The following is a 23,266-nucleotide window of genomic DNA, read 5'->3' as shown; positions in this document are numbered from 1 at the left end:
GGTAGCATCAAGGGTGGAAACACAGACTGGGATGAACATAGTTTTAACAGTTAAATAAATTAGCAAGGAAATTCAGTGGGTGAAATGAAGATATTCTTAGGCATTTTAGTTCTGAGAAGGTTGATCCTCTAAATACATTCTTTGAAGTGCTGTTGGAGGACAAAAGATCCTTCTAGGAGGATGCAAAAAAATGTAGGAGGTATATGAGTCAGTGATCAGTCAAGGAAAAAGGAATAATTTTAGATCATTCAAAGTGGGAGAGCTTTAATGTGGGGAATTGATCATGATGATCTTTGGAGGAGCAAAGGGGGCAAGGTGTGTTCTACCCAGAGATCAGGGAGCTGCCAGGGCCCCCAGATTGGGTTTGTGAGCCCGCCTTTGCTGCAGGAACTGCTGGAGCCGCACAGCCAGTGGAGCTGCACAGCCAATGGAGCCTCACAGCAGGAGCCATGGATCATTATCACCAGTGCCACAGGAGCTACAGGACTGCCACTGAGCAGAAGCCATCACTACTGCTGCAGCTGAGGCACTGCCAGCAACAAATGGCCTTGCCCTCTTTTCACCTGCCCACCAGCTGCAAGTACTTCCTATTGGCAAAACCAATGAGAATTTAGGTCTCAAGGCAGTCTGGGGAGTGTTGTTTGCCCACTTCTTGCTTGTTCTTCTTCCAGGAGGGTATAGCAGGGTGCGTGTGGGGCCAAGGGTCAGTAGACAAATGTCTGGCCTCAGAAGTAAGGGTGTGTAAATAAACAAGTGAATTCTTGTGTAAGAAAAGGGGAACAAGGTGAAAAGACAAGGAAATTGTATCTACTATAATCTAGAACAAAAACTTAGAGGGACATGAGACTTTGCTCAGGTATTTGTCCTTGGTAAAGCTGTAGATAGTGGAAAATGCAAGAAATTCAACTAGAATAACAAATATTATAAAATTGAATGACTGCAAGTATTAGCAAGAATCTGGGAAAAGAGGAATTTTCATGCACATGAGAGTTAGCTGGAGCAGACGTAGTCTTGGTAATACTTGGAGAAATAGAAGATGTGTTTATATCCTAAACGATCCAGTACACCATTCCTGGGACTATGCAGCAGATAAAACTTGCATTATATCCACAAGGGGACATCAATGATGATGTCCTCATCTACATTTGTTTAAAAACAAAGCATCGGATAAATCCAATGACAGGTATCCTTACAAGACACATACAGGAGACACAGAAGTCTAGGCAGAGACTGAAGTGATACAACCACAAGCCCAGGAACAGCTGGACACACCAGAAGCTGAAAGAGGAAGGAATCTTTCCTAGTTTCACTGAAGGGATCTCGATTTCTGCCCTCTAGAGCTGTGAGAGAATAAAGTTCTATTGTTTTAAGTCACTAAACTTGACATGGTTTGTTGCAAGAACAGAGGAAACTAATACAATAACTTATTCAAAGACATAAAATTGCACATGTTTGAGTGGGATCCATGGTAAAGTAAGCTAATAGCAGAGGGGCAGATGAATTCAGGGACAATATCAAATAAAATAGTAAGCTAAATAGGAGATAGGTCTTACACTATCTGGTGAGACTTTATGCCACAACTGAGGTGTACAAACAACTTTCTGCACCTGAGTTGTAGAAAATGTACTTTCTTGTTTCAGTTTACTAACTCATTTGAACTCTAGAAAGATTCCATATTTTCCGTCTTGATCAGTTGTGATTTTTACTTTAAAATAGTTGATCCTGGGTTTTATATATATGAAATTGTTTTTAATGATAATTATTTTTCATTATACTTTCCTGATAGGATGAGCTCTTTAGATTAGATGAGATATATGAGCTATAAATATATTAACAGATATATATGGTATAAATTATATTAGGTACAAATGTGAGTATATGGCTTAAATTTGTTGCTTAACTTTTTAGTTTGGTGTATTGCTTTTTTAACCTACACAGGTCTAGAAGTTTTACTAGTTACACCTGTAAGTGCATTCTTTGCCAGTTTACCTGTGCCATAAAGCAAACCCCAGGCAAAGACTTGCTTTTCATATACCTGTATATACCTGTCTACACACACTTGATCTATACATCTCAGTAAAAACAATTTAGCAAAGAAGGGAGTGGCTGGTCTTGATTTGAAATCTTCCCTAGAAAATTTATACAACAAATATTGCCTGTGCCACTCCGGAACCTACATTTGCCTTGTTGCAATAGGCTTCTACCTGCTATGGCCAGGGTGAGGATAGGGGCTCTAGCCAGCTCACCAAGCCAGAGGCTTCCTTCAGGATCCATCCTGGTAGCCCACATTACAGAATTAATGTTCTTCCTTGACTAATTTTGCTGTTTATAACCCAGGTCTATAGCTGGTCTAACCCTGGCAGCCTCCCACCCTGGCAAGCTGCAGATTTCTCCTTTTATCAGCTAAAGGGGACAGTCATTTCCCAGTAGACTGACTCAGAGTCACAAGGTTGCCTCTGCTATCACTAAGTTAGACATCTCTGGACACGGGTACCCCTTGTTACCCAACCCAGACTTTTCTCACCCATGTTGGTCACATTACAGTCACAGTATTGTTAACTCTTGGTCACCCCTTCTTGAGGACCAGGGTCACAGCTGACTCTGTCTTGCTTTATCTCAGGTTTTACCCACTTCTGTTGTCACTGAGCTATTCTCTTAAAAGTACTATCTTTCCCTGAGGCCAAATCGTGTGAGTTAATAGCAGCTTGCAACCAAACTGTGAATGCTCTCTTGGGAAATATCTCTAAAGCAGGGCTAACTTTTTAACCTTTGTTTTATAGATGAGGTTACAGTCTGCCTGGGGTTTACAGGGGTTAGGTAGCAAGCACTGTGATCTTCATCTACACCTTTCCCTGCTTCCCTTTAGGACTGGCGCTTGTCCTGTGTATTTGTTATCCAATGCTGTGTAGCAAATTATCCCCCACACTTAGCAGCTTCAACATGTATTATCTGTTGCTTCTGTGGTTTAGGACTTTGTGAGTTGTGCCTTGGCTGGGTGCCTCTTACTTAACATCTTTCACAAGCCAGTGCTGAAGGTGTTATCTGAAGGCTGCAGTCATCTGAGGGCTCAGCTGGGATAGGATCTACTTCCAAGATCACTCATGTGCCTTTTGCTGGCCTCAGGTTTCCTTTAATGGGAGATACCAGTCCCCTGATCCATGGCCTCACTCTTGGGCTACTCCCAACACAGCAGCTTGTTTTCCCCAGAGTGGGGGCGGGGGGGAGAAAGAGAAAGAGAGAGAGAGAGAGAGAGAGAGAGAGAGAGAGAGAGAGAGACTGATCATGATCTCTTTTATAACTAATCTTGCAGCAGACATTCCATCATTTCTGAATGTTGCATTTGTTAGATGCCAGTCATAAAGTCCAGCCCAAACTCAAGGGGTATGCGATTATAAAGGAGTAAGTTTCACAGGTCAGGGGTTCCCAGAGGCCTTCTTAGGGGCCGTCGGCAGGTCGTGAGAATGCTGCCAAGCAAGAGAGAGTGAAGAGCCCAAGAGTAGCCCTGAACATAGAATGTGCTGGGAGCAGTCACCTATTTACTCACTTCCATTCAAGTTCTCCTCTCTCCTCCTGGGCTCCTCTTTGAGATCTATTTTAATCCTATGAAAAACGTGATGCCTTTGTCATGGCAAACAATTATTCTAGAAAGACTCAGATTGCAAGCTCTGTCTCACGTTCTGCAAAAATTCTACTCAATTACTTAAAGCGTTTGCTGTGCTACCTAAAGTTTGGCATGCATCTGTGTGTTTTTGGCTTGGACTGGGACTGGTGCAGGATTCTCGGACAGAATTTGAGGAGCCTCTTGTCTGCCCGAGTCCTTCCCTGGATCTCTGCCTCCACAGCCCCGCCATCCCTCAACAGCCTTTGGCTGTGGTTGCTGAGTGCCTTTCCCTGTGAGCTCTCCCTCCAAAGACAGCAGGCCAGGCTCTCCATCAGAACTTCAGCGGCACACGTCACACTCACCAACCTAAGACGATGGCCAACCCTCAAGCGAAAGCTCCCTCAAACCAAAAACACACCAAAGCAAGCAACCAACCAGGGAGAAAGTCGTTCCCATGCTGGACATGTCTCTAAAATTCAAATTTCATCTCCCTCCACACCTGGCTCTTGGGGCTTACTTTCCAAAATCCTTTGTAGTTATTTTTATACTTTGCCCAGCATTTACAGGAATTGCCAATGGTAGGGCTGCTCTGAATGCAGCTTACACAGACATACAAGAAGTATGACTCAGTATGATTTAAAATGCACTGGATTCATGTTTGAAAATATATTATGGTGGGTTGGAAAAAGGATTGAAACACCTGGGATACCTTGAGTCGAAACAACTCATTTGGGCTTCCATAAGAGACTCTAAGAGTTCTAAACTCTCTGCCCCCATCCCCCTTTTCTTTGGCCTTGAGTAGAAAGACCATAGTCTATAAAGTATGATGGCTCTGGTTTAATTTCCAGTAGCAGAGTGATCCCATGCTTAATTTCCTCATCTGTAAAAGTCAGGTAATGACCTAATTCTCTGGGTTGTTGACGGCAACAGTATGTGGAGCATACACGGTACACTGTGTGGTACCCGGGAGGTCTTGCGCTGAACTCTGTGCCCTTCCCTTCCTTCATTAACCAGTTATCCTGTACGTGCACAGTGCTGACATATTTTGTCATTTGCTGGACAGTTATCCAGAGCTTCCCAGCATGCATACAAAGAAAACAGCTCAGCGAGAATGGCTGCCTTTGTAGGAAGAGTTTTGGTGTGTGTAGGGCTGGCTGTCTGCCTGGGATGCAGGGGTCAGTGGGCTGCCGCCAGCCGTCTGCAGTGTTAGCCAGGGAAATCAACTCACAGCCCGCCTGGCACCTCCTGCTGGACTCGGGTAAACATAATTACAGCCTTTAAAAAAGAGAAGAGGGAAAGCAACCAAGATCCCCACTTGCCATGTAAACAGGATGTCCCCTGAATGGCAGCGTGGAGATGTTTATATTGGTTCAGAGGACAATTGACAAAAGGCCTCTGGGAGCCTTTAATAAGCTGCCCAGGGCCATGGTCTGACAGCAGTGTGGTGGTTGGGTTCGTCCCCACTTTGTGTGTATGGAGAATGCTGGGCTTCACCGAGGGCACTGGGGCTATGTTGTCTGGAGCCAGGATGCAGTCCTTTGAGGCCTAAGGTCTGGTTATCTGCCAAAGGCTCTTTATGCATAAATAAGGTCTTTCTGGTGACCACTGCAGTTTCCAGCATGCCTCCTGTGACCTGTGAAATATTGCTCTTAACTGTATCGGCCACCTCTTGAGAGCAATTCAGTGGGCTGGATCCTTCACCTAGATGATCTCATTTACCCCTCATACTAAACCTTTATATAATGTTATCACATTAAATCTTTCCCTAGGAGGCTCTGCGAAGATAAGCCACTGGATCTTAAGTCAGATCACTTAGATCCTTAAGCCTGGGCTAAATAGAAAGCTAGATCAAGGCAGGGACCACTTGCCAAGCTCAGCACTCTTTTCTGGAGCCCAGTGTATCTTGGAGTAGACATCTGTAGAACGAAGGATTTTTTTTTAATACCACTGAAATGCTATTCTCCATTGCCTTTCTGCAGAGTGTGTTTTCCCTTCAGGAGTGAGTAAATGTTGCAGATCTTATTCCATGCTTTCTTGCTTCAGCTCCAGCAACCAAGGGCCCACAATGGTCAATGCTGGCTGCAGCTGGATCTTGGATATTGGCTGAGGCATAAAGGGGGTGGATTAATTAAACAAGTATCCAACCCAGGAGCCAAGTCCTACTTTCACCCTGTTTTCTCTAGAATTCCAGGCAAGGAGAGCATCTCTTAAGACCGTCTAACCTAGCCTTCCCCTGAAGCAGCAGCAGTCATGAGAGCAGACACTTGTCTCAGCAGGCCTTTAACTCTAGCGCAAACCCTAGAGAGTGGTTTTGCTGTCCCTCTTCCAGAACCAGGTGGGTCTGAGTGGAGCTGTGAAGATAAGCTGAGCAGGTTTCTCACAAATATCAGGAGGTTTTCCCAATGCTTTTATAATTCCACATGTGATTGGCTGAGACTTGGCTAGAAGGGAGAGCACACGCTTGTTCTACAGAAAAACAGTTAGGACAACACCACACTCAGTTCCCGAATAGAACATGGTCATTCCCTGAAGCCTGAACTTTAGATTAGAGGGAGCCTCATTCATCAGCCTTATCCCTCTCTTTTCAGGTCTCCTTGTGGGGAGACACAAGGGTGTGTCAGGGACTCCCTCTGAGATGGGTGGTTTCCCGCCTGGAGCAGAGGCCGTAATTAGCATGCCACAGTCCAGTGCAGATGATTGTTTTTAAATGGTCCCAGTTGTAGGAGTATCATAAGAAAATAAAAGCATTCCAAAGACTGTCCAAATTGGTGCTGCTTGTGTTTGAGTGATAGTACGATGCTAGAAATGATGAGCGCTTGTGTATTGTGTGTGTGTACCTTTACTGTTGGGAGTGAAGTTTTTGTTAGGATAACTGTCACATTCTGGACTATGGAACCTTCTGTCCTGGGATCCTGGACCCATCAGTTGAAATGTCCTGTTGGGATATTCCAGAGCTGCAAATAAGCCTGGCATTATCTCAGGGAGAAGGCTGAGACCAAGGGTATAATTTTGCAGTATTCTCATTTTCTTATGTTCATTTCCCCTGTATACAGTGCGGCTTCCCATTATTTTTGCTGCCTCCTATCCTTCAGCCCCTGGATATACATTCTAGGCTCTTGTTTTACTAGCTTCTGTCACAGGGCATACCCCATCAGTGCACAGTAACTCTGGCATGCTGTTGGGTGCCATTTTCTTTATCTTGTTTGTGAAGAAAGATCCTGTTCTTGTTCCTGCCACTGTGAATTTGGAATAGCCTGGAAAAAAATCTTCTGGGCCTGTAACCGCTTCATCTGCCCACATTTCATTATAAATAGAGTTGGCAATCCTACTGCCAGTCTGCCTGACCCAGTTCTCAATGTTGGGGTTGATGTTCTGCATACATGACCTGTTCCCTAGTCTCCTGGCTCTTTATACAGCACAAACACACACAGACACACACAGACACATGCACACACACACTCCTTCCTCCAAACCCTATCTCTGCTTTAGGAAATCCCATCTAAGAGTGTAAATGTTGAGTGTCCTCAGTTGTTTGTATTAGTATCCATTAGCTTAATAAACAGTATTCAAGAGCCATGATGGTAATAGTTCTAGTTTGGAGAATCTCCCCTTTCTCACTCCATATTTCTTCTTTGGTTGCTGTTGGTTACATATACTCTTAGAGCCAGTGCCTAACTTCACAGGCATGGGTTTAGAACTGAGCGCCTGTTGAATGTCACATTGGTCAGGCAGTGTGGAAAACAGACACTCTAAGTGAGTTGACAGGACTTAGATTAGGGATGTGGAACCTATCAGTATTATCTTTGGTGAAGGTGGCCTTCTTGCTGTGGAGTAAGTTGTATCAAAGTGATTGCGCATCATTTCCCTTCAAGAAACTCTGTTTGCTCAGGACACGTTAGGCATGTGAGATCCAATCCCACACTAGTTTTCATTCTTGTGAATGAGAATTGTGAGCTAATCCACTCCATCAGCCTCCTCCCCACCAGCTTTTTTAGCCTATTGCAACTTACCCATGTGTGGCCAGGAAGGGCTATGCCTTTCCCCTCTGGTTTTCATCTTGTCTGTGGTTTCCAGAAGCCCCATTTTGCTGCTATTGCCTCCACCCACATCCCCTTCCTCTGTTTGTGCTAACCATTTCCCCTATCACTAGTGGTTGCTGCTTCCAAAGGGTTTTTGTCCTTGGAATGTACCACAACCCACCCACCAACCTTGTTTGAAGGTTACAGTTTCTTCAAGGTAGAAGAACTGTCTCCCAAAGTGACAGGTCTTTCAGCAGACCTTACAGTTGAAACTTTACCTTGATAATTCAGTTTTTATCACCACCCCGTGCTCTGATTATTTACCCTGAAGTTTCTTTTTTCCTCTCTTTCAGAGAACCTAGCACACTCATGTAATTGGAGCTTTCCCTTTTTGGCCTTCCTGCATACTGTGGGTGCCTGCACGTAACACACAACGCCCGCCAGCAGCAGGAGAACTGTTAGGGCCAATGTCTTTTTTTTTTTCCCTAAGATTTCCTAAAAAATAATGAATTTTTTGAAAGAAATACATTAGCTGTAGTTAAGAGGCAGAAATTGTTTACTGGTTAATGCTTTTCTGGATATCTTCTAAGTCTTTTGCACTTATAACAAAGGATAAAATGATCTTCTAGGAACAGCGTAGATGTTTACTGCTAAACCTGGAAAAAAAAAAAAACAACTCAGTCCCATTTACTGTTACTCTTCTCACTTAAGAATCTATACAGTGAGAGTCATGTTTGCCAAAGCCTTAAAGAGTCTTAAAAATTTCCTGGCAGATTGGTTAAATAAACATGCATATGTGCTATTTTACAAATCACAGGACATCTCAAATGTGCCACTTTCTGTATTCTACATGCTCCTTGGTTCCTGGCTTTTGGAGCTGAGCTTGAGTTCTTTGTCAAATTGAGCTGTTTGTGGTAGACAGAGTTCTCAGTGCCTTTCAGTTCAAAGGAGTAAGTGGCAGGTGCAGTTCACCTATGGAAGATTTGCCAGCAAAACTTAACGCTCCAGGGCCTGCTAGGGAGTGGAACTTGGGGTGGGTCAGTCACAGCAACCCAGAAGACTGTGGGTTCTGCTAATGCCCTTGGCTCAATCAGTAGAGGTGCAAATGTGAGAGTCAAATGGGGGCTATCAACTGATATGCATTCATAACAGTCTTGACTGAAGCCATGGAGGACAAGAAGGGGGTAAGATGTGAATAGAAAAAGGCTGAAAATAGATTCAGATGCATCAGAGTTTCTGGCGGAGTCCATTAATGAGTCAAAGTATTTCTGTGGAACAGAGAGTCATGGGACTTCTAAATTGAGTGGTTTTTTTTTATTATTATTAAAAGAAAGAGAGCTAGTGGACTCCCAAGAAAATGTAAATTGGGCATTGGCAGGAAACCCACTTCTTGCCATCAGAGAGTCATGCAAGCTTTAGGAATGGCAAACATCTGTTCGAAGGGCATCCCATCCTTGGGTTGGCAGGGAACTCAGAAGAAATTGATTTGATGTGTGGTTTTCATTCATGTCAGCACGTGTGGTGGGCAGCCTTGTGGCCAAGTATTAAGAATGGAGCAACTATTCAGTACGTATTTACTAAGTATCTACTATTGCCAGAAACTCTGCTATGTCCTAAGAACACAACAGTTACTAGGACACACCTATGAACCAAATAATTATTGCTTCACATAGACAGTGTCTTGGGACACTGTCCCAGGGACAGTGGGCAAGTGTGTTGTCATATACTATACCTTTACTGTGGTCTTTTTCTTGTGTCCCTGGAATGTGGTGGGCAATTATGAATCATATAATACACACCAGAGGGAGAGGCTTACTCTTGCTTACTAAAATGTCTGTGAACTAGAGAATAGCCATTTTCTCCTCTTGATCCCATTTACTCATTAAAATACTGGCAGATACTCTGAGAGTGGTTAGGATTATAGTTATGGGTGCCATTGTTGAGCACAGTGGCTTGGGCTGCTACTTGGGTTGCCTGCATCCCAAATCGGAGTACTGATTTGAGTCCCAGCTGTTCTGCTTCCAATCCACCTTCCTCTGATGCACCCGAGAAAGCAGAAAATGATGGCTTGAGTACTTGAGTCCCTGCCACCCACATGGGAAACCTGGATGGAGTTTCTGTCTCCTGGATTCTTCCTGGCCTAGCTCTGGCTGTTGTGGGTGTTTGGAGAGTAAACCAGCAAATGGAATCTCTCTCTTTCTCCCTCTCTCTCACTCTTTCTCTCCCTGTCACTCTTTCAATTAAATAAATCTTTAAAAAGATTAACATTAAGAAAATAGCCTGAGATTCATGAGTGAAAGTTTGCTCCCCCAGATTTTGTGCCAGATTTTTCTCAGAATTCATAGTTCTCCAGACCAGCAGAGCCAGCTGCTGCAGCAGCTGCAGCCTGCACTGTCCACTGGCCCCGGGATCTTTCCTGCTTCCTCCTTCTCTCCTGCTCTTTCTTCCTTGGTCCACCTGCAGAAGGACCCTAATTGCCTTCCTGCCTGCTCCCATTGCCCCTCCCCTTGGTCCCCCAGCCTCTCCCTTTCTCTTGCCTGCCTGCTCCTATTTTCCCCTCATGTGCTTCACAACTGCAATTTTGGCTTTCACCCCAACCAGGGACCAAGGACTTGACGACTCAAAGTCCAGCTCCCAAGAACACTGCCCAACACAGACCAGTATGACTGCAGGTGGATTAAATGTCACTCTCACCATGTGGCTACTTACGCTTGGCAAGGAAGTTGGCAGTGTCATCAGAAAGAAAGGAGAATCTGTTAAAAAGATGCACCAGGAGAGTGGTGCAAGTACCAATGTCTCAGACAGGAACTGTCTTGAGAGCATTATCACTTTGACTGGACCACTAATGCCATCTTCAAAGCCTTTGCTATGATCATTGACAAACTGGAAGAAGACATCTGCAGGTCTAAGACCAATAGCACAGCTGCCTGTAGACCTCCAGTTACCTTGACGCTGGTGGTTCCTGCTAGTCAGTGTGGCTCTCCCATTGGAAAAGGTAGTTGGAAGATAAAAGAAATCCAAGAGAGTACAGGGGCTCAGGTGCAGGTGGCAGGGGATATGTTCCCCAACTCAACTGAGTGGGCCATCGCTATTGCTGGCATCCCGCAATCCATCATTGAGTATGTCAACCGGATCTGTATGATCATGTTGGCGACTCCTTGCCAATCCCTCCCCAGCCCGACTCCCACAAAGGTGTGACCACCTGGTACTGTTCCAATCAGTCCAGTTCTCAGGTCATCTTTGCAGGTGGTCAGGCCTATACCATTCAAGGACAGTATGCCATTCAACAGGTAGATTTGACCAAAATGCATCACTTGGTAATGTAATAGTCTCATTTCCATGATGCTTAGCAACACCAGATTCAGTGGCATTGAATCCAGCTCTCCAGGGGTGAAGGGCTATTGAGCGGGTCTGGATGCATCTGCTCAGACTACTTCTCATGAACCAACCATTCCAAAGGATTTGATTGGCTGCATAACTGGGCATCAAGGTGCTACAATCAATGACATTTGTTAGATGTCTGCAGCACAGATCAAAATTTCAAACTCAGTAGAAGGATCTACTGATAGGCAGGTTATCATCACTAGATCTTATGCCAGCATTAGTCTGGCTCAGTATCAAATCAATGTCTGTCTTTCCTTGGAGATGGGTGGCATGGGGAACAGCTAGTACAATGCAGATTCATCCATAATCCCTTTCTGCTGTTCACTGCCACCTGTGGATCATCCGTGTAGTCAGTAATTCAAGGTTTTAAATACTTTGTAAATTTTCCATTTCTACACACTTTCTCATCCACTTGTGATTTTTAAATTAAAAGCCTTTTACTGTCTTTCTTTGTTCAGCTTGTAATGCTGGGATCCATATTTAGTTCGTTCTTTCTTTCTTTCTTTCTTTCTTTCTTTCTTTCTTTCTTTCTTTTTTTTATTTTTGACAGGCAGAGTGGACAGTGAGAGAGAGACAGAGAGAAAGGTCTTCCTTTTGCCGTTGGTTCACCCTCCAATGGCCGCCGCGGTAGGCGCGCTGCGGCCGGCGCACCGCGCTGATCCGATGGCAGGAGCCAGGTGCTTCTCCTGGTCTCCCATGGGGTGCAGGGCCCAAGTACTTGGGCCATCCTCCACTGCACTCCCGGGCCACAGCAGAGAGCTGGCCTGGAAGAGGGGCAACCGGGACAGGATCGGTGCCCCGACCGGGACTAGAACCTGGTGTGCCGGCGCCACAAGGTGGAGGATTAGCCTAGTGAGCCGCAGCACCGGCCTTTTTTTTCTTTTTTGACAGGCAGAGCGGACAGTGAGAGAGAGAGAGAGAGAGAGAGAGACAGAGAGAAAGGTCTTCCTTCCGTTGGTTCACCCTCCAATGGCCGCTGAGGCCGGCGTGCTGCGGCCGGTGCACCGCGCTGATCCGAAGGCAGGAGCCAGGTGCTTCTCCTGGTCTCCCATGGGGTGCAGGGCCCAAGCACTTGGACCATCCTCCACTGCACTCCTGGGCCACAGCAGAGAGCTTGCCTGGAAGAGGGGCAACTGGGACAGAATCCGGTGCCCCAACTGGGACTAGAACTTGGTGTGCCAGCGCCGCAAGGCAGAGGATTAGCCTAGTGAGCCGCGGTGCCGGCCCATATTTAGTTTTATAAGCTTCTCCCTATGTTTTCTTTCTTTCTTTCTTTCTTTCTTTCTTTCTTTCTTTCTTTCTTTCTTTCTTTCTTTCTTTCTTTCTTTCTTTCTTTCTTTCTTTTTTTATTTTTGGCTCATGAATTTTTCTGTTTGTCATGGAAATTTAAGGGTGGAATATTAATACATTTCAGTGTAGTTCTATAATGTCAGGAACTTTTCAAAAAATTGAAAGATGGACTGGTGCTTATTCTTTGTGGACAGAAAAAAAGAATTCATATTTCCAACCTTTATACAAGTAAAATGGCAGATATACATACATTATGTTAAACTCTGGTGTATGCCAAGGTAATATCATTTAATTAAGTATATTAATATCTCTATCATTAGACAGGTATGAGTAAGTAGACTCACATCACTCCCAAAAGCAATGTGAAAAATATTTGATTTTAAATTTTCAAAATTATAGATAAGGGATGATGGACTTAGAGCACTACCGAAGATCATTTACTGCGACCCAAATCATTTAGGGTCTTTGGAGTAAAAGCTTACAAAGTGTGCTGCCATGAGTACACTGTAACTTTCCTGTGATTGTATCACCATATTTACATGCAAAATAATTTTGACTTTTTCCAACAACCAAGTTAATTGTAGGAGAATCCCGATCACCACCTTCTGAAGAGCTTTTGCATTCAAGTTTGGGCTCTTTTCCCAGTCTTCAAGGCTGGTATGCCATTGGAATCACTATGCTAGTTGATTTCTTGTGAGCCATAAAGTTAAGCTGGAAGCAAATTCCATAAGAGCCACACTACAGTTTCTGCATTGGAGCCAGGAAGTGTTCTATTTGATGCACTGAATAACCCAAAGTTACCATCCTGACCCAAGGCCCCAGTGGCATTAGCATCAACAGCTGGACAGAAAGTGGGGGTGGGAGGCATGTTAGGATGGATTGTGGCTATAACCACACTTGCCTCATTTCTGAACCTTGAGCATCTAAACTCCTTCTCAGCTCAAGACCTTTGTGCTTCGGGTTATCTCTCCTTGGAACATAGTTCCTGGGACTTTGGAAGAACCACTTCCTTTGCACTTGGGCATTGGCTTGAATGGTGCCTCTGAGGGGGGCATTCCTTGACCACCCTAGTTAATATTGCCCACCTCCTGTCACTTTATGACATCACTCTCTTATTTTCTTCAAAGCACTTGTATGAAATGAGATTGTGATTTATTTGCCTACTTATTTGTTTATTATTTTTCTTCTTCTCAAAGACCCTTCTGACTCATTGACTGGATTCTTAGCTCCTAAAGGAGTACTTGACACTGGAGGCCCAACAAACATTTGTCAGATGCACAAACGACCCTTGTGATATTACTACTTCCCTACCCTGTAAAGCCCAAGCGCCTCCCATCCCAACACTGAAATGTTCCTTTTGTGACAAATGTGCCAGCAGAAAAATTACTGCCAATATGGGAAACGTGATAGAGCATGAAGCCTGGTAGACTATTAAATTAGCTTCATAAACTGTGAATCATAAATCATGGTCCCATCTGTTTTGTGACAGAATAAAAACAGCCAAATTTTCCACACGAAAGAAACTAAAAACAAAGGCAAGTCATGAGTTTCAACTCATGGAGAGCCTGTTACTATTACTTTGGATGGTCTCCAATCTCCTCTATTCTGTAACAACCACTCTAGTCATGTTGGGCCTTTCTGGAATAGACTCAGGAATCCATAGTAGATATTGTTTTCCCTGAATCTAGAAGTTTCTGTCTCATAGCTCCATGTTTGGCATAAAGAAGCCCCTCAACAAATATTTGTTTACTATACATTGTCAATCCCACTCTCATCAAGTTATTTTTATGAGTTAATTATATTATTTTTATAAAGTAAAAATATTCCTTGGAAGAATACCTTACTAAAGAAAGCTCATTCACTTATAATCTGGTATTAAATGACATCTCAACAAAAGACTTGATGAGTCATAGAGGAAAAGATAGGGTTTTTTTGATTGTTAACTTGGATTTCTTTAATGTTCCTCTTTTAGAATCCTCTAGTATATCACATTTGCTTATCACATCTCTTTATTTTTTTATTTTTATTTTTAAAATGTATATAAGGTGAACAAATTTCATGTGTTTCATATATACAGATTTAGAAGCATAGTGATACTTACCACCCTACCCTCCCTTCCTCCCACCAACATACCCACTCTCTCTCCTCCTTCCTTTCTTATTCTTTTTTATATTGAAATACTGTCAGTTGATTTTATAATCATAAGATTTACTCTCCACTAAGTAAAGAATTCAACAAATAATAAGAAAAAGAAACACTGTTCCTCAATAGTAGGGACAAGGGCTGTAAACAATAATCAATTTTCAAAATGTCAATTATTACATTATTTTATACTCTATTAGTTACCACAGATAAGAGAAAACATGGTATTTGTCTTTTTGGGACTCATTTATTTCACTAAATATAATGGTTTCCAGTTGTGTCCGTTTGTTGTGAAAGACAGGATTTCATTCTTTTGTATGGCTGAGTAGTATTCCATAGTGTGTATACATGACATTTTCTATATCCAGTCATCAGTTAATGGGCATCTGGGTTGATTCCATATCTTAGCTATTGCGAATTGAGCTGCAATAAATATCAGGGCACAGAAAAGTCTTTCATATGCTGATTTAATTTCCTTTGGGTAAATTCCCAGGAGTGGGATGGCTGGATCATATGGTAGATCAATTTTCAGATTTCTGATAAACCTCCAGTCTGTCTTCCAAACTTACTGTACTAATTTGAATTTCCACCAACAGTGGTTTTGGGTACATTTTCCCCACATCCTTGCCATCATTTATTTATTTTTTTCCCAAGGAAACTATTTAAGAAATACAAATATCATAAATACAACTTCAGGAATATAGTTATTCTTCCCACCATACCAGCCCTCCCACATATACTCCCACCCCTCTGCCTCCTCCCTCTTCTATTCCCAGTCCCATTCTTCATTAAGATCCATTTTTAATTAACTTTGTACACAGAAGACCAACTCTATATTAAGTAAAGATTTCAACAATTTGTATGTGCACATACACACACACACATACACAAAAACTGCTTGAGAACAAGTTTTATGGTTAGCTCTCATAATACAACTAATTGAGGACAGAGGTCTTGCTTGGGAAGTTAGTTCACAGTGACTCCTGTTGTTAATTTAACAATTAAAACTCTTATATATGATGGAAGTGACCACCCGAGGCTCTTGACATGAGCTGCCTAGGCTATGGAAAACTTTTGAATCCACAAACTCCATCAGTATTTGGACAAGGCCATAAGCAAGGTGGGAGTTCTCTCCTCCTTTCAGAGAAAAATACATCCTTCTCTGATGGCCACCTCTTTCTGCTGGGGTCTCACTCACAGAGATCTTTCACGTAGAACTTTTTTTTTTTTGCCACAGTGTCTTGGCTTTCCGTGCCTGAAATACTCTCACAGGCTTTTCAACCAGACCAGGTTGCCTTAAGGGATGATTCTGAAGTTGGAATGCTACTTAAATTGTTTGTCATTCTATGAGTCTGTTGTGTGGACTACTTCCCAAGTTGGAACCTTCTCTCCTTTTTAATTCTATTTATTATTATTACCAGACACTTGATCCTATTTATGTGATCACTTTAACACTTAATCCTATCTATGTGTTCACTTTAACACTTAATATGATCTCTTTAACACTTAAGATGTCATTTTTGCCACCCAGCAAAATGGGATTTGGGTCCCCTGGTAATTTTTTAAATTGAGAAGTAAGTCCTTAGGAATGTATGCAGAACTATATAGCTTTACAGTTACAAACTTCCTCCTCTCTCTCTTATTCCCACTCTTATTTTTTGCTGAGATCAATCCTCAATTGACTTTATTTTTTTTATTCTTCAATGACATTTGTTTTTAATTTAATTTATGTTTAGTAACCTTTTAATTAATGAGTATAAATTTCATGAGTACATCTTTAGGAATACAGTGATTCAGTTAACTTTATATGAGTATGATTAACTCTGTGTTAAGTAAAGAGTTCAACAAATAGTATGAAGAAAAAAATACCTGTCCTTCACAGTCAAGCAAGGGCTGTTGAAGTCATTGCTTCTTAAAGTGTCAATTTCACTTCTACAGGTTTCCTTTTAGGTGCTCTATTAGTTTTCACAGATCAGGGAGAACATATGGTATTTGTCCCTTTGGGACTGTCTTATTTCACTAAGTATGATGTTTCCCTGATTCATCCATTTTGTTGTAAATAACTGGATTTCATTTTTAAACTGCTGTGTCGTATTCCGTAGTGTACATATCCCATCATTTCTTTGTCCAGTCTTTGGTTGATAGGCATTTAGGTTGATTCCATGTCTTAGCTATTGTGAATTGAGTTGCAATAAAAATGGAGTGCAGATAACTCTTTTGTTTACTAATTTCATTTTCCTTGGGTAAATTTCCAGGAGTAGGTTGGCTGGGTCAAATGGTAGGTCTAATTCAGATTTCTGAGGAATTTCCATACTGTCTTCCATAGTGGCTTTACCAGTTTACATTCCCACCAACAATGGATTAGGGTAACTTTTCCCCCACATCCTTGGGAGCATTTGCTTTTGGAGGAATGGACATTTTGATGATATTAATTCTTCCAATTCACAAACATGGAAGATTTTTCCATTTTTTGTGTCTTCTATTTCTTTTTTTAATGCTTTATAATTTTCATCATAGAGATCTTTCCTCTTTTTGGTTAAATTTATTCCAAGACATGTAAATTTTCTGTAGCTACAAGTTCTTCCTCAGCCATGCCATTGTCTGCGTATACTTTTGTATATTGATTTTGTGTGTTAATTTTTAGATCCTGCAACTTTACCTTACTCTCTTATCAGTTCCAATAGTCTTTTTTTTTTTGACAGGCAGAGTGGACAGTGAGAGAGAGAGAGAGAGACAGAGAGACAGAGAGACAGAGAGAAAGGTCTTCCTTTTTGCCGTTGGTTCACCCTCCAATGGCCGCTGCGGCGGGCGCATCTCGCTGATCCAAAGCCAGGAGCCAGGTGCTTCTCCTGGTCTCCCATGGGGTGCAGGGCCCAAGCACTTGGGCCATCATCCACTGCACTCCCTGGCCACAGCAGAGAGCTGGCCTGGAAGAGGGGCAACCGGGACAGGATCCAGTGCCCTGACCGGGACTAGAACCCGGTGTGCCGGCACTGCAAGGCGGAGGATTAGCCTAGTGAGCCGCGGCGCCGGCCCCAATAGTCTTTTTTTTTTTTTTTTAAGATTTATTTATTTATTTGAAAGTCAGGGTTACACAGAGAGAGGAGAGACAGAGACAGAGAGAAAGAGAGAGAGAGAGAGAATCATTCATCTTCTGTTTCACTCCTCAACTGGACACAACAGTTGGGGCTGAGCTAAGCTGAAGCCAGGAGCCAGGAGCTTCATCTGGGTCTCCCATGTGGGTGCAGGGGCCCAAGGACTAGGGCCATCTTGTACTGCTTTCCCAAGCCATAGCAGAGAGCTGGATTGGAAGTAGAGCAGCCTGGTCTTGAACCAGCACCCATATGGGATGCCAGCGCTTCAGGCCAGGGCATTAACCCACTGCACCACAGTGCCAGACCCCCAATATCCATTTAATGGAGTTTTTTGGTTCCTTTCTATATAGAATTGTGTCATCTGCAACAAGGTAATTTGACTCCCTCCCTTCCAATTTGTATCTTGTTGATTTCTTTTTCTTACCTAATGGTTCTGGATAAACTTCCAGAACTATATTGAATAGCAATGGTGAAAGTGGACATCCTTGTCTTAGTGGAAATGCTTGTCATATATTGTTTTGATTATGCTGAAGAATATTTCTTCTATACTCAACTTGCTTAAGGTTTTTTTTTTTATCATGAAATGATGTTGCATTTTATCAAATGCCTTCTCAGCATCTATTGAGATAATCATATGGTTTTTATTCTTTAATTTGTTAATGTAATGTATCACATTTATTGAATTGTGTATTTTGAACCATCTCTACATACCAGGGATAAGTCTCACTTGGTTTGAGCGAATGATCTTTCTGATGTGTTGTTGGATTCAATTAGATAGTATTTTGCTGAGGAATTTTGCATTTATGTTCATTGGGAATATTAGTCTATAGTTCTTTTTCTTTGTTGCATCTTTTTCCTGGTTCAGGAATTAAGGTTATGCTGGCCTCACAGAAGGAGTTTAGGAAGATTCTCTCCCTTTTCATTGTTTTGAATAGTTTGAAAATAATTGGATTTAGTTCTTTATTTTTTTTTTTAAGATTTTATTTATTTCTTTGAGAGGTAGAGTTACAGTGAGAGGGAGAGACAGAGAGAGAGGTCTTCCCTCCTTTGGTTCACTCCCCAGATGGCCGTAATGGCTGGAGCTGTGCCGATCCAAAGCCAGGAGCCAGGTGCCTCCTCCCAGTCTCCCATGCAGATGCAGGGGCCCAAGACTTGGGCCATCTTCTACTGCCCTCCCAGGCCACAGCAGAGCTGGATTGGAAGAGGGGCAGTCGGGACTAGAACTGGCACCCATATGGGATGCCATCGCCACAAGTGGAGGATTAACATCCTGCACCATGGCACTGGCCCCTAGTTCTTCTTTAAAAGTTTGGTAGAAGGCTGGCGCCGCGGCTCACTAGGCTAATCCTCTGCCTTGTGGCGCCGGCACACCGGGTTCTAGTCCCGGTTGGGGCACCGATCCTGTCCCGGTTGCCCCTCTTCCAAGCCAGCTCTCCGCTGTGGCCAGGGAGTGCAGTGGAGGATGGCCCAAGTCCTTGGGCCCTGCACCCCATGGGAGACCAGGAGAAGCACCTGGCTCCTGCCATCGGATCAGCGTGGTGCGCCGGCCGCAGCGCACCTACTGTGGCAGCCATTGGAGGGTGAGCCAACGGCATAAAGGAAGACCTTTCTCTCTCTCTCTCACTGTCCACTCTGCCTGTCAAAAAAAAAAAAAGTTTGGTAGAAGTCAGCAGTGAAGCCATCTGGTCTTGGGCTTTTCCTTGCTGGGAGGGGTTTTATTACTGATTTAGTCTCCATCTTGGTTATTGGTCCGTTTAGGTTTTCCATGTCTTCATGACTCAATTTTGTTAGATTGTATGAATCCAGTAATATCCATTTCTTCTAGATTTTCCAATTTGTAGGTATATAGCTGTTTGTAATAATTTCTGATGATTATTTTTATTTCTGTGGTATCTATTGTTACATGTCCTTTTAAACCTCTGATTTTGATTTGGGTCTTCTCTCTCTTTTGTATCAATTTTGCTTATTTCTTCAAAAAACAAGCTCTTCACTGATTTTTTAATTTTTTTTGTTTCAATTTTGTTTATTTTTCTCTAATTTTAAATATTTCTTTGCTCCTACTAATTTTTGTTTTGTTTTTCTAGGTCCTTGAGATGCATTGATAGTCGCTTATTTGATGCCTTTCCAATTTCTTGATGCAAGCACTAAGTGCTATAAACATTCCTCTTAACACTGCTTTTCCTGCATCCCATATATTTTAATATGTTATATTGTCATCTTCATTCATTTCCAGGAATTTTTTATTTCCTTTTTGATTTCACAGTTTGTTCAGAAGCATGTTGTTCAATCACCATGTCTTTGCATATTTTCTAAAGATTCTTTTTTTATTTAGTAAATATAAATTTCCAAAGTACAGTTTATGGATTACAATGGCTTCCACCCCATAATTTCCCTCCCACTCACCCCCTATCTCCTGCTCCCTCTCCCATTCCATCCACATCAAGATTCATTTTCAATTATCTTTATATACAGAAGATCAATTTAGTATATATTAAGTAAAGATTTCAACAGTTTGCACCCACACAGAAACACAAAGTGTAAAATACTGTTGCAGTACTAGTTATAGCATTACTTCACATTGGACAACACATTAAGGACAGATCTCACATGAGGAGTAAGTACACAGTGACTCCTGTTGTTGACTTAACAATTTGACACTCTTATTTATGGCATCAGTAATCTCCCTAGGCTCTAGTCATGAGTTGCCAAGGCTATGGAAGCCTTTTGAGTTCGCTGACTTCGATCTTATTCCAATAGGGTCATAGTCAAAGTGGAAGTTCTCTCCTCCCTTCAGAGAAAGGTACCTCCTTCTTTGATGGCCCCGTTCTTTCCACTGGGATCTCACTCGCAGAGATCTTTCATTTAGGTCTTCTTCTTCTTTTTTTTTTTTTTTTTTTTTTTTGCCAGAGTGTCTTGGCTTTCCATGCCTAAAATACTCTCATGGGCTCTTGAGCCAGATCCGAATGCCTTAAGGGCTGATTCTGAGGCCAGAGTGCTATTTAGGACATCTGCCATTCTATGAGTCTGCTGTGTATCTCGCTTCCCATGTTGGATCGTTCTCTCCCTTTTTGATTCTATCAGTTAGTATTAGCAGACACTTGTCTTGTTTGTGTGATCCCTTTGACTCTTAGACCTATTAGTGTGATCAACTGTGAACAGAAATTGATCACTTGGACTAGTGAGATGGCATTGGTACATGCCACCTTGATGGGATTGTATTGGAATCCCCTGGCACGTTTCTAACTCCACCATTTGGGGCAAGTCAGCTTGAGCATGTCCCAAGTTGTACATCTCCTCCCTCTCTTATTCCCACTCTTATATTTAACAAGATTCTTAAATTGTTAATTTCTAGCTTAATTCCATTGTGGTTAGAAAATATGTATGGTATGGTTTCAGTTTTTTTTTGAATTTGCTGAGACTACCTTTATGGCCTAGCTTATGGTCTATCATAGAGGAAGTTCCATGCACTAATGAAAAAATGTGTATTCTTTAACTGTGGGGTGAAATATTTTGTAGATATCAGTTGCCTCCATTTGACCCATAGTGTATATTAGCTCTGTTGCTTCTTTGTTGGTTTTCTGTCTGGTTGATCTGTCCATTGATGACAGTGGGGTGTTTAAGTCTCCCATTACTATTGAATTGGAGTCTATGTCTCCCTTTAGATTCATTAGCATTTATTTTAAATAGCCAGGTGACCTAGCATTGGGTGCACATACATTTATTATAGTCACATGTTTTGTTGAATTGATCCCCATAGTGCCCTTCTTTGACTCTTTTAACAATTTTTGTGTTGAAGTCTCTTTTGTCTGATATTGGGATGGCTATACCTGCTTGTTTTTATTTTTATTTATTTATTTGAGAGGCAGAGTTACAGAGAGAGGAAGATTCAGAGAGAGGTCTTCCATCTGCTGGATCACTCCTTAGTTGGCTGCAATGGCAGGAACTGGGCCAATGCAATATCAGAAGGCAGGAGCTTTGTCCAGGTTTCTCATGTGGGTTCAGGGGCCCAAACACTTGAGTCATCCTCCACTGCCTTCCCAGACCATCAGCAGGGAGCTGGACTGGAAGTGGAGCAGTCAGGATTGAAAATGGTGCCCGTGTGGGATGTGGGTACCACACATAGAACCTTAACTTGCTATGCCACAGTACTGCCCCCATGCCTGCTCCTTTTTGCTTTCCATTAGCATGGAATAGCTTTTTACATCCTTTCAATTTTGGTCTATGTATATCTTTGTTGGTGAGGTTTCTTTCTTGTAGGCAACAGATAGATGGGCATTGCTTTTTTAATCCATTCAGCCAGTCTGTATCTTTTAATTGTAGAATTTAGGCCATTGACATTCAAAGTTACTATTGAGAAGTAATGAATTGGCCCTGCCATTTTTCCATAAATATTCCTATTGTTTGCTTTGGATTTCCTTTACTTTTACTAGGAGATTTTCTTCCTTCATATTTTTTCATAATGATAACTATCTTTCTGTGATTCTGTATATAACACATCCTTAAACATCATTTGTAAGGCTGGATGAATGTTGATAAATTCTTTTGATTTCTGTTTTTTTTTAGAAGGTCTTTATTTCACCTTCATTCATCAATAACAACTTTGCAGGGTACAGTATTCTGGGTTTACAGTTTTTTCTTTTAAGACTTGGACTACATCTCTCCATTTTCTCCTAGCCTGTAGGGTTTCTGATGAGCAATCAGCTGTGAGTCCAATTCAAAACCCTTTGAATGTAGTTTGGCATTTCTCTCATATGTACTTAAAAATCTTTTCTTTATATTTTACTGTTGAGAGTTTGACTATAATATGTTGTGGTGAAGATCTTTTCTGGTCATGTCTATTAGGAGTTCCATGTACTTCCTGTACTTGGATGTCCCTTTCTCCAAATTAGGAAAGTTTTTTTGCTACTATTTCACTGTGTACACCTTCAAATCCATTCTTTTTTTCCACATGTTCAGGAACTCCTAAGACCTGTATGTTAGGTCATTTGATAGTATTTCATAAGTCTTGAACACTATTTTCAGTTTTTCTAATTTTTTATTCTTTTTTTTTTTTTTTTTTTTTTTTGGTTTAAGTATTTCCAGACCTGAGTATGAGCACAAAACCTTCTGCAGTGACTCACCCAGGCAGTCAGGGAACTCTGAGCCTGTGATGCCAGACACAGTGAAGGCCCTGGCTACCCACTACATCCTATCATATAGTCACAGACTTCTTATAGCACACAAGATTCCCACAGTCATGGGGTGCAGAGGATCCCCTCTCAGCCCTGTGAGCCTGCCATTTTCATGGAGAGAACAGAGATGTTCCCAGAGTCAGCTGCCTGTGGATGTTCTGCCTTGATGGTTTGATCCCCAAAGCCTGTGAGAGATGGAGAGGATGGGGGCACCTCACATTCCTAAGTGGTTGCCCAGCCCCCTGTCTACCCTCCTAGCCAGACTGAAAGTCAGTGGGAAATGCAGATTTTTTCCATCTGGTAAAATTCCCTAGTTGTGTGTGTGAGAGCTGCTGCAGCTTCTACTGGTATCAAGATGGCGCCTTCTCCATGCTGGTTGCTGGGTGCTCTTGTTGTGGGATGGGGAGAAAGAACTGCGCTTTTCTTCACTGCATTAGATGGGTATCCTGCCCCAAAGCTAGGGCTCCAGTCCGAACTCACAGTGTGGTCTGCAAGGTTCTCCCTTATGCAATTTCACCAGTGGTGTGGGCTGCCATAGTCTGCCCTCACTTCGTTTTCAGGAGC

General features: G+C 42.4%; 1 pseudogene; it reads left to right on the top strand.

Moving 5' to 3' along the window:
• The first annotated feature begins 10,282 nt into the window (after nucleotides 1-10,282).
• Nucleotides 10,283-11,289, top strand: LOC133767651 (poly(rC)-binding protein 2-like; annotated as a pseudogene).
• The last annotated feature ends 11,977 nt before the right edge of the window (nucleotides 11,290-23,266 follow it).

The sequence above is a fragment of the Lepus europaeus genome, chromosome 10, assembly GCF_033115175.1.
Source record: "Lepus europaeus isolate LE1 chromosome 10, mLepTim1.pri, whole genome shotgun sequence".
NCBI lineage: Eukaryota > Metazoa > Chordata > Mammalia > Lagomorpha > Leporidae > Lepus > Lepus europaeus.
This window is presented reverse-complemented; position numbering and strand designations above follow the sequence as displayed.